The sequence below is a fragment of the Bos indicus genome, chromosome 8 (genome assembly GCF_029378745.1).
Source record: "Bos indicus isolate NIAB-ARS_2022 breed Sahiwal x Tharparkar chromosome 8, NIAB-ARS_B.indTharparkar_mat_pri_1.0, whole genome shotgun sequence".
NCBI classification, from domain to species: domain Eukaryota; kingdom Metazoa; phylum Chordata; class Mammalia; order Artiodactyla; family Bovidae; genus Bos; species Bos indicus.
The window spans coordinates 80149360-80161812 of record NC_091767.1 but is presented as its reverse complement, the minus strand read 5'-3'; the positions used below and the strand labels follow the sequence as shown (position 1 = coordinate 80161812).

At 39.9% G+C, this 12453-nt stretch overlaps 1 long non-coding RNA gene across 1 annotated transcript in view; it reads right to left on the bottom strand.

Annotated features, from left to right (window-relative positions):
- Positions 1–744: 744 nt before the first annotated feature.
- The window catches only part of LOC139184605 (uncharacterized), a 65563-nt gene continuing 53854 nt past the window's right edge, over positions 745–12453 (bottom strand). Inside the window, exon 3 of the long non-coding RNA XR_011568152.1 lies at positions 745–1480. This is a non-coding gene — a long non-coding RNA (uncharacterized lncRNA). The remainder of the gene's footprint in view (positions 1481–12453) is intronic.

Here is a 12453-nt window from a genome sequence, read left to right as displayed (position 1 = left end):
TCTTATTTTTAATAGAGCAAGATTGTCTTCTAAGAGGCAAACAGCTCCCCATGTTGTTTCTTCCCCAAGGAAGTGCTCAGGGTATAGCCTTGTATCCACTTCATCCATAGTCTTGGTCAAGAGCAACAACCTCTGAAGAGTGCTTCCTGTTGCAAGTGACTATTGCAGGATATTCATGAGCTGCTGCACTTCAGGGATACTAATTGGGATTTGACGTGAAATTTTTACCCTGACATGTGCATCACCTAAGGAGGATGGCAAATAACATGGAAACAAATAAAAGGGGCCACTGACTCAGGGAGCAAGACACTAGCCAGCTCCCCCAGCAAACCAATGGTAGGTTAATAGACTTTTTAAAAATCACTTCTTTATGGGGTTTATTTAATAAAGATGAAAACACAGTACACTTATACAAGGCATTTTTTTCTTCAATTGTGTCTTTTACTGTGTTGCTTAAGTGGCAAACTCTTTTATACTCTTGCCAAAAAGAAAAGTAGGGGCAGGACTAATAAAGAATGTTGTATTTTGGATTCTCTTCTGGACAATCCAAAATGAAAGAATTGGCAAAATGTTCTGAAATAATGGCAGAGAGTTCTGCTGGCCGCATATTGGACTTCATCTTGAAAAGACTGTGTATTAAATTATACAGGGCTCTTAAAAATTCAAAGAACTCTTACTTTGACAAAGCATTTTTCTATCATCTGGTTAGAATTCTTGCCCAGTTAGCTCCGATCTGCTATTTCCTTCCCATGTGTTTTGCAAACCATGGGAAGAGGGGGTCATTTTTTTTTTTTTTGCAGGAATCAGGAATGAGATGCAATTATGGGGGCCTGTGTACGGGATGGATGATATTGTCCCCCAAGCCAGCCAACATAGAAGACCACTTGTCTGTGCAGGGACTGCTGATTGAATTTGGCCTGATGTACCTAAAAAGGGCCTTATTGGCCAGCTCTCCTCCTCTGTTTATTTAGAAAGAAACCATTGTGTGATATGGTTGTTCTAACAAGGACTGCAGGGCGAGTACTGCTTTTGACATGATGAATCTTCAGTGTGCATGTGCGTATGCACGTGTGCGCACACACACACAGTCCCAGAGGCCCTCCTGCCCGGCATGTGTGGAAAAGCCTCAGATCGGAGCTTATATATCTGAAGTTCCAGCAGACAGACTTGCAGTCAGCCAGAGGATTTGCTATCCTCAGTCTTAACCAACAATGTTTTGGGGGGACAGTTTATATTCAGAAATCCTGTGTGTTGGAATGCTGGAATAACAGCAATTTTTGGTAATTTGCCTGGGTTTGCATTTGTGCTTTCTTTGGCCTAATCTGCTTAATTAAGACCTGAACTCTGGCTGGCCGCCAGCATTCACAGAGCATGTAGGCACCAGATTGACTTACCTCTATTTCTCTCGGCTGAAAAATGACATTCCTTCTGCTTTGTGAGCCTCTCGCCCTGGGGAAAGGCATATATTGAATTCCCTTGCCTGAAAACAAAACTTTAAGTAAATAAAGATACAAAGGGAATGCACCCATTTTCCCATTTATCCCTCACCCTCTAAAAATCAAGATGTGTTAATAGGACTCCATCTCAAAGGGAAACCAGTAGTGAGCACAAATTAGTTCTTACTGAACAGATGAGAGTTCACTTGGAAAGAAACATTCAGGCATATGTTGACATATCTGCAGAGCAGCCCCCATGTTCAAGCACTGATGGGAACTCTAGACAGAGGTCCCCCAATCTTGCTTAAGTCCAGAAAGGGACAGAGATGTGTTCATAGCAAGTTCTCACATGAGCCAGCATGGAAAAAAGTCTGTTTTGGAAATGTAAGCAATGTGCCCAGAAAGGGACTTTGTTTTGTTCTGGGAGGTGGGGTTCCTGTAGAGGCCTCATCTGAAATGAAACTCTTTCCCATCAGTAGCAGTCACATACATATGCCCTGACATGGAACAGCACAAAATGAAACACACTTTCCTTCCCAGTGAATTGGAACATCCGTATGTATATGTATGTCTATACATGTGTTTATAGGTGTCTATCTGTGTGTGTGTTTGTGTATTAGTCACTCAGTCATGTCCAACTCTTTGTGACCCATTGGACTGTAGTCCACCAGGCTCCTCTGTCCATGGAATTCTCCAAAAAGAATCCTGGCATGGGTAGCCATTCCCTCCTCCAGGGGATCTTCCCAACCCAGGGATCGAAATCTGGTCTCTTGCACTGCAGGTGTATTCTTTACCATCTGAGCCACAGTGATAAATTAAGGAGAAGAAAAACAGTTGATAATTTTTGATGATATATATATTGCCATGGCTTCCCAGGTGGTGAGGTGGTAAAGAATCTGCCTGCCAATTCAGGAGACACAGAAGATGTTTGTTTGATTCTTAGGTTAAGAAGATGCCCTGGAGTGGGAAATGGCAACACACTTCAGTATTCTTGCCTGGAAAATTCCATGGACAGAAGAGCCTGGTGGGCTACAGTTCATGGGGTCACAAAGAGTCAGACATGACTGAGCTTGTATGCATGCACAAACGCTGCCTTAACTATTTTTCTATATTCTAAATTCAGTTCAGTGCAGTTCAGTCGCTCAGTCATGTCTGACTCTGCAACCCCATGGACTGCAGTATGCCAAGCCTCCCTGTCCATCACCAACTCCCGGAGTTTACCCAAACTCAAGTCCATTGAGTCGGTGATGCCATCCAGCCATCTCATCCTCTGTCGTCCCCTTCTCCTCCCACCTTCTATCTTTCCCAGCATCGGGGTCCTTTCCAATGAGTCAGTTCTTTGCATCGGATGGCCAATGTATTGGAGTTTCAGCTTCAACATCAGTCCTTCCAATGAACACTCAGGACTGATCTCCTTTAGGATGGACAGGTTGGATCTCCTTGCAGTCCAAGGGATTGTCAAGAGTCTTCTCCCAACACCACAATTCAAAAGCATCAATTCTTCGGCACTCAGTTTTCTGTATAGTCCAACTCTCACAACCATACATGACTACTGAAAAAACCATATCCTTGAGTAGACGGACCTTTGCTGGCAAAGTAATGCCTCTGCTTTTTAATATGCTGTCTAGGTTGGTCATAACTTTCTTTCCAAGGAGTAAGTGTCTTTCAATTTCATGGCTAGAGTCACCATCTGCAGTGATTCTGGAGCCCAGAAAAATAAAGTCTGACACTGTTTCCACTGTTTCCCCATCTATTTCCCATGAAGTGATGGGACTGGATGCCATGATCTTCCTTTTCTGAATGTTGAGCTTTAAGCCAACTTTTAATTTTCCTTTTTCACTTTCATCAAGAGGCTCTTTAGTGCTTCTTCACTTTCTGCCGTAAGGGTGATGTCATCTGCATATCTGAGGTTATTGATATTTCTCCGGGCAATCTTGATTCCAGCTTGTGCTTCATTCAGCCCAGTGTTTCTCATGATGTACTCTGCATTTAAGCTAAATAAGTAGGGTGACAATATACAGGCTTGACGTACTCCTTTTCTTATTTGGAACCAGTCTGTTGTTCCATGTCCAGTTCTAACTGTTGCTTTCTGACCTGCATACAAGTTTCTTAAGAGGCAGGTCAGGTGGTCTGGTATGCCTATCTCTTTCAGAATTTTCCACAGTTTATTGTGATCCATACAGTCAAAGGCTTTGTCATAGTCAATAAAGCAGAAATAGATGTATTTCTGGAATTCTTTTGCTTTTTTGATGATCCAGTGGATGTTGGAAATTTGATCTCTGGTTCCTCTACCTTTTCTAAATCCAGCTTGAACATCTGGAAGTTCATGGTTCACATATTGCTGAAGCCTGGCTTGGAGAATTTTGAGCATTACTTACTTGCGTGTGAGATAGTGCAATTGTGTGGTAGTTTGAGCATTCTTTGGCATTGCCTTTATTTGGGATGGAAATGAAAACTGACCTTTTCCAGTTCTGGGGCCACTGCTGAGTTTTCCAAATTTGCTGGCATATTGAGTGCAGCACTTTCACAGCATCATCTTTCAGGATTTGAAAGAGCTCAACTGGAGTTCCATCACCTCCACTTGCTTTGTTCATAGTGATGCTTCCTAAGGCAAACTTGACTTCACATTCCAGGATGTCTGGCTCTAGGTGAGTGATCACACCATCATGATTATCTTGGTCGTCAGGATCTTTTTTGTACAGTTCTGTGTATTCTTGCCACCTCTTCTTAATATCTTCTGCTTCTGTTAGGTCCATACAATTTCTGTCCTTTATCGAGCCCATCTTTGCATGAAATGTTCCCTTGGTATCTCTAATTTTCTTGAAGAGATCAGTAGTCTTTCCCATTCTATTGTTTTCCTCTATTTCTTTGCACTAATCACTGGGGAAGGCTTTCTTATCTCTCCTTGCTATTCTTTGGAACTCAGCATTTAACTGTACATATACTACATATATGGTGGTATTAGTGGTGCTAAGTCGCTTCAGTCATGTCTGACTCTTTGCAAGCCTATGGTATGTAGCCTGCCAGGCTCCTCTATCCATGGGATTCTCCAGGCAAGAATACTAGAGTGGGTTGCCATGCCCTTCCCCAGGGGATCTTCCCAACCCAAGGATCGAATCTGCATCTCTTATGTCTCCTGTATTGGCAGGTTGATTCTTTATCATTGGTACCACCTGGGAAGTGGGATCCAGGCGGGCTATCATCCATGGGGTTGCAAACAGCTGGACATGACTAAGAAACTAAGCACACAAATATATATACATTATAAGTTTACACAAACATATATAAGCATATATATGCCATTATTGGCTAAGTTCCTATCTTTTTAGATATCTAAATCACCTGTTTTATTCAAGAATAATTGACAAACAATACTATGTTAGTTCCAGTGCATAATACAGTGATTCAGTATTTCTTTACATCACAAAGTGATCATACATGGCAGTTAACATGGCAAGTGGAGTGCAACCAATCATAATGGAGTCTAACTTTTCTTGTTCAAATCCTGGCTCTACCCCATCCACCATGCCTAATCATGAAGTTACTTAAAGTATTAATTTTTTCCTCTACAAAATAAGGATGATGACCATACCTGTGTCATGGGATTGTTACAAATCTTTAATGAGACAATATATACAAGACACATAGCATATTCTTCGGTACAAAGTGTCATTCAATAATGTCATAGATTATGATATACAAATGAAATAAATACACACATCATGCAACTTAGACAATAGAATTGGTTTCCTTATAATTAGTTTACTGTATTTCACTAACCTGTATAATAATTGAATTATTAAGATATTATAGAGAAAGCAATAGGCCAACACTTTCTTTTCTACTTGTATTGATTTTTCTTTCCAGATATGCCATAATTCAAGTCATGTTCATGTAAATGCAAGTGGGTTTGTAAAGGTCAATAAAGGTGGTGATTCCCAGTTGTTATGGCTCATCAAGACAGACTTAACATCTATGAGAACTGTATTTTGAGAGTCCTGTTATCCATAGTGCCTCTGTGTGATGAATCGCCGCAGATAGGTCCTCATAACTATCAAAGGCATTCATGTAAATGCAACAAAATCAGGTCATTGCTAGATATTTTGGTTTGTAACTCTTCCTCACAAGACTGTGACCTTTCTGAAGATGGCCATATTTACCACAGCCTCTCCCACAGCAAATGGCAGCACATTTGGCTTATCCAGGACTGTTGCTGGGCTTCCCAGGTGGCACAGTGGTGAAGAATGTACCTGCCAATGCAGGAGATGCAAGAGACACAGGTTCCATTCCTGGGTCAGGAAGATTCCCCGAAAGTAGGAAATAGCAACCCACTCCAGTATTCTTGCCTAGAAAATTCCATGGACAGAGGAGCCTGGCAGGTTACAGTTCATGGGGTTGCCAAGAATCAGACATGACTGAGCAACTGAGCACACACACAGGACTGTTGCCATGAATAGGGAAGGAACAAACACCTCCTTATTTTTTAATGGAGGGCATATGACATGTGACTTTATCTATTTGATTTAATGGCACAAAACTATGTGGCCTTTGCCTGATTACAAATCTTGAAAGACTATCTGTAACCAAAGAATCACATTCAAAACTTTAATCTGTGTAGGAAATGGAAGATATATGCAGTCTTTCTGTAAGAAAGTATGTTAGGTTCTGAGAAAACAAATAGCAGCTACTCAATAATTATGTTAGGGAACAGTGTTAGTGCCACAGGGCTTAGGAATGTTATCTTATAGAAATTTGTGAGAAAAAATCCAGAACTTTAGAAAAAATAAAAAGCATAGACACTTAGGCCAGTGATGATAGGGATCATCTTCTTGAGAAGTATTCAAAAAGAAATTGAAGTATTCATTTAATAAGATTTCCATTCAATACTAGTTTTAAGATATTCCCCTCACATAATGAAGATTTTCTTGATCACCCTGGCCACTGATGAACCAATTCTCCACCTTCTAAATTTCTAGAGCAATGGCTGTTTGTGTGCACCTCCTGCCATAGGACATGGTAGAGTATAGAGCTCATTATGTTTTCTGTGAAAATTCACCAGCTCCCAATCTTGATTCTAAGCTGAGTCCAGTCCTGAGCTCTATTCCCCTGTGACTGATCATGACTTAATTAACACAATTCCTTGCCAATTGAATACTTAATCCATAGTAGGATGCTTGCAGATTAGAGCTCTTGATATGTGGAGTTTTCATGTTTCTTCACTTCTTCAGGAAACACTCAACTTTATTGCCAGGCAAGAAACTCCCTCAATGTAGGTGAGTCTACTTATGCTGTATGCCAGACAAGAGCCACTTGAGTTACTTGAGCTGAGTTACCAGCTGCCCGGGGGTTAATCTGAGTGGGAGTGTTTCCAATTTATGTCTGTGTAAAGATACTGGGCCAATCAGAAAGTAGATAATAAAAATAAGTGAAATTAGTAACATAAATATATAAATAAAATATTATGAATAAACAAATATACCATAAGGAGATTTCAGAAAGACAAATGTGGGTTATTTGAAAATACTAATAAAATTAACAATTAACAAACCTCTGGTAAGATTGAACAAAAAGTTTGTTTGTTTAAAAAAAAAGATTTTTCATACTTCTATTCCCAGTCTAGATGGAGTATGAGGAACAGGATCTATAAAACCACCTGAAAAAACAAACAAACACAATAGAAAAAATATTTGAAACAATGGTTTTCAACACTTTGGACATCAGAGACAAAAGACAGTGATTCTTAAGAGACACAGAAAAAATAAGATAAGGCCTAGGATTGTTTCATATTTGTACCTTGCAAGAGATTCTAAGCCACAGCATGGGAATGGAGAGCACAGGCAGGTCCCCAAATCGAAGAACTGAAGATAAACATCTGGACAGGGTAAGGTGGCTGGAGTTCACAGGCGGCACACAAAGAGGGTAGCTGCATAGACAGAGAACTCCAGAGATCTCTAGAGGTTTTCCTTTATGTATTCAATATAGTGAGCAGTGCATATATGTGAGGCAACTACTCAAGTCTGGGGAAAGATCTCCTCCAAAGACTCAGATACAACAGTACCTGGCATGCACACAGACTGGCAGCAGTGTCTGTTACCACCAGGCAAACAATATAACTCATTTAGCATTGAATAGAATATTCAGAAATGGGGATTATTAGCACTAGACTAAATACTACCCTGGTCCCAATTGACAGATATTAAAATCAATGTGCCTCCAAGTAACTCAACAGCATCCCATAGAAAAAAATAAAGAATATTTAAAAGAATGCAAGAATATCCAGCATCTTTGGCATCCAATCAAAAACTACCAGGCATACAAAGAAGCAAGAAAATGCAAGCCATAATGATGAGAAAAAAATCAATCAAAAGATTATACATTGCAAAAGGAAAGAACAGTTGACTTGAGAACATAGCAAGAGACACCATCTAAAGTCAAATACAAAGGAAAAAGTTTCTCAAAACAAAAACAAGAAACAGAGCTTCATTAAGTTGTGAGACCACATCACGTGACCTAATATGCACAAAATTGAAGTCTCCAAAGGGAAGCGTGCTGGAGAAGATTCTTTAGAGTCCCTTGGACAGCAAGGAGATCAAATCAGTTAATCCTAAAGGAAATCAACCTTGAATATTCATTGCAAGGATTGATGATGAAGCTCCAGTACTTCGACCACCTGATGCAAACAGCCAACTCACTGGAAGAGACCCTAATGTTGGGAACGATTGAAGCCAAAAGGAGAAGGGGGAGGAGAGGATGAGCAGTTAGTTAGCATCACTGGGTCAATGGATATGAATCTGAGCAAACTCTGGGAGACAGTAGAGGACAAAGGAGACTGGTGTGCTGCAATCCATGGGGTCACAAAAAGCTGGACACGACTTAGTGACAGAACAACAACAGAGACCCTAGCCAACCACATGTTGACTTAAGTGGACCATCAGGAGTAAGAGATTCACAGCTAAAAAAGTAGAGAATCTGTGAATCACACCCAAACTTCACCCAGTGCCTGGCACAAAGTATATGTTAGTTCCTGGCATTAGTATTACTCTTATTCCCAGCCATCCTAAATCTTAGTAGCAATTCTCCCAAAAACTTCTTCCAGCTGTACACTCTGCTTCATCTCTGTAGATGGGACCAGTGTTCTCTCTGTGAAGGAGTTGTCACCAGGTCATCACCAGGACCTTTAGAATGTCTTTGAATGGTATCTGAATTGGGCTCAGTTCGTGGCTTCACCACATAGTAAACATGTCACCTTGGACAAATTACTTAAATTCTCTGGCTTCAGTTTCTTCATCTGTAAAATAAAAATGGTATTTATCTCAGGGTTGTAATGAGGATTAAATTAGTTAGTATGTGTAAAATGCTTAGTACAGTGCTTACCACATGGTAAAGTATAAATTTTAGTTATCATTACCATCAACAATTTAAGATTATTCTATTAACATCCAAATTTTTAATATTGCTTCTTGTCGTTGTAGAGACTGCCTCCCTTTGAACTGAAGAATTATATGATACAGTTATTTCTTATCTATTATATAACTGGATTTTTAAAATCCAAAGATATAACCTAGTATAGTTGATTTAAGTTTTATTTTCATGTGATTTACTTTTCTCACTGCCCCCTTCATTTCTTATTTTTCTATTATTGTTCACTACAAGTATGATAAAAATTAACCACATCTGTTATTTATCTTTTCATCCTGGGGCAAGGCAAATGTGTATAGTTCCCTCAGCATAACAGGAACCATATGGAGCCCATGGAATTATATGTATTATCAGTTTACAAATTCAAACTTTTCCAAAGATTGTCCACTAGCAGCACAGGGTTCTTGGGTGCAAGAGTTTGCACTGTGATGTTTATACTCTGCAAACATGTTGGTATAAAACATGCTTGCAGCTGGCGCCTCATCAGAGTGATGGGGCTTAAAAGTGGTTTCCAGTGGTTCTCAGACTCTGCTGTGCATTAGAATTGCTTCAGGGGCTTTAAAATTCCCTGTTCTCAGGCCACACCTCATACCAGTTAAATTAAAATATGTTGGGTAGAATAGATTGGCAGTGGCATCAGTATTTTTTTTAATTTTCAAGGTGATTCCAATGTGCAAGCAATTTTGAGAAGCAGCAAGAGCTTTAAAAAAAAAAAAACAAAACACTAAATTATTTGGTCACTATACGGGGAAAAACCAAAACACACTTTTGCTTGATGCCAGTTGTTGCCATCCTCCTTAGGTGATGCACATGTCAGGGTAAAAATTTCACATCAAATCCCAATTAGTATCCCTGAAGTGCAGCAGCTCATGAATATCCTTCTCAGAAACAGCAAGCACTGACTGACTAGGCCCAGAGGATACAATCTTGCTCTATTAAAAATAAGAGAGAAAGAGAGAGACTAAGAGAAGAAACTTAATCCATTTGTCCAATTTTCAAGTCAATTGCTCTTCACTCAACAAGTTACATCCGGGGCTTAACACAAGCTCTGTGTCTGTTATGCTTAATCACATACAGTTGGCCTTTAGACGGAGATCAGAAGGTGACATACAAGGTACGTTCCAGGCACCAGCTGGCTCCAATTCAGTGTGCTGGAAAGAGCTATGCTGAACAGTGGGTCACTTTTCAGAGGATGGCCCACTGGACGCCTCTTAGAAGACAATCTGCTTTGATCTCGAAGGGCATGTTCACTCTCATGAAAATCTCTGGGTCCCACAGCTCTCTACAATGGGCTCAGTGTCTACAGAATCCTTTCCCAAGTTGTCTTCTTGCTGCAGAGAAACAATGAGGCACTTGAATTTTCTGTAAAAAGCTGTGCTGCCATCAAGAACTGGATCCCTCATCTTCATTTTTTTTCGATAGAAATAAAATTTCAAACAATAACTCTCCTTTGATATATAAAGTTGTCTTGCTCTGTAGAACTGACCTCTGATTGGTTTGGGTTAGAGATTTTAGTGATTATAGATTATCTGTAAAATGAGAGACTAGGCACTGAAATGATATAATCTCTGAGACTACTTCTGATTCTTAAGTTTAAGGTTATCTGATTCTGACCATCTAGAGGTAGCTTCGTATAGTTAAAATTAGACAAAGGTTAAAGTACCAATTTTCCTATTTATTTTAGGAAAATTACTTACTCTTTCTGGACCTAAACTTTTGCACTTCTGAAAGGTGTTTTTCATTATACTTGCCCACTCCCCCCGGATCTAGAGAGACAGATGGCTAAATGCATGTATTCTAGAATCAAACTGCATACTCTGTACCCTAGCCAAGCAGACTCAGCTATGTCATTTTGAATAAGTTATTTAACAACCCCATACTTTGCTTCCTTTCCTTATAAAATTGGAATGTTTACAATTAATATTTCATTCAGGTATGACCTAAATCAAATCCCTTATGATTATACAGTGGAAGTGAGAAATAGATTTAAGGGACTAGATCTGACAGATAGAGTGCCTGATGAACTATGGACGGAGGTTCGTGACATTGTACAGAAGACAGGGATCAAGACCATCCCCATGGAAAAGAAATGCGAAAAAGCAAAATGGCTGTCTGAGGAGGCCTTACAAATAGCTGTGAAAAGAAGAGAAGCGAAAAGCAAAGGAGAAAAGGAAAGATATAAGCATCTGAATGCAGAGTTCCAAAGAATAGCAAGGAGAGATAAGAAAGCCTTCCTCAGCAATCAATGCAAAGAAATAGAGGAAAACAACAGAATGGGAAAGACTAGAGATTTCTCCCAGAAAATTAGAGATACCAAGGGAACATTTCATGCAAAGATGGGCTCAATAAAAGACAGAAATGGTATGGACCTAACAGAAGCAGAAGATATTAAGAAGAGGTGGCAAGAATACACAGAAGAACTGTATAAAAAAGATCTTCATGACCAAGATAATCACAATGGTGTGATCACTCACCTAAAGCCAGACATCCTGGAATGTGAAGTCAAGTGGGCCTTAGAAAGCATCACTACGAACAAAACTAGTGGAGGTGATGGAATTCCAGTTGAGCTATTTCAAATCCTGAAAGATGATGCTGTGAAAGTGCTGCACTCAATATGCCAGCAAATTTGGAAAATTCAGCAGTGGCCCCAGGACTGGAAAAGGTCAGTTTTCATTACAATCCCAAAGAAAGGCAATGCCAAAGGATACTCAAACTACTGCACAATTGCACTCATCTCACACGCTAGTAAAGTAATGCTCAAAATTCTCCAAGCCAGGCTTCAGCAATACGTGAACCGTGAACTTCCATATGTTCAAGCTGGTTTTAGAAAAGGCAGAGGAACCAGAAATCAAATTGCCAACATCCGCTGTGTCATCAAAAAAGCAAGAGAGTTCCAGAAAAACATCTATTTCTGCTTTATTGACTATGCCAAAGCCTTTGACTGTGTGGATCACAATAAACTGTGGAAAATCCTGAAAGAGATGGGCAAACCAGACCACCTGACCTGCCTCTTGAGAAACCTATATGCAGGTCAGGAAGCAACAGTTAGAACTGGACATGGAACAACAGACTGGTTCCAAATAGGAAAGGGAGTATGTTGAGGCTGTATATTGTCACCCTGCTTATTTAGCTTACATGCAGAGTACATCATGAGAAATGCTGGGCTGGAAGAAGCACAAGCTGGAATCAAGATTGCCAGGAGAAATATCAATAACCTCAGACATGCAGATGACATCACCCTTATGGCAGAAAGTGAATCTAGATCATCAAAAAGCCTCTTGATGAAAGTGAAAGAGAGTGAAAACAGTTGGCTTAAAGCTCAACATTCAGAAAACTAAGATCATGGCATCTAGTCCCATCACTTCATGGGAAATAGATGGGGAAACAGTAGAAACAGTGGCAGATTTTATTTTTGGGGGCTCCAAAATCACTGCAGATGGTGACTGCAGCCATGAAATTAAAAGACGTTTACTCCTTGGAAGGAAAGTTATGACCAACCTAGATAGCATATTCAAAAGTAGAGACATTACTTTGCCGACAAACGTCCGTCTAGTCAAGGCTATGGTTTTTCCAGTAGTCATGTATGGATGTGAGATTT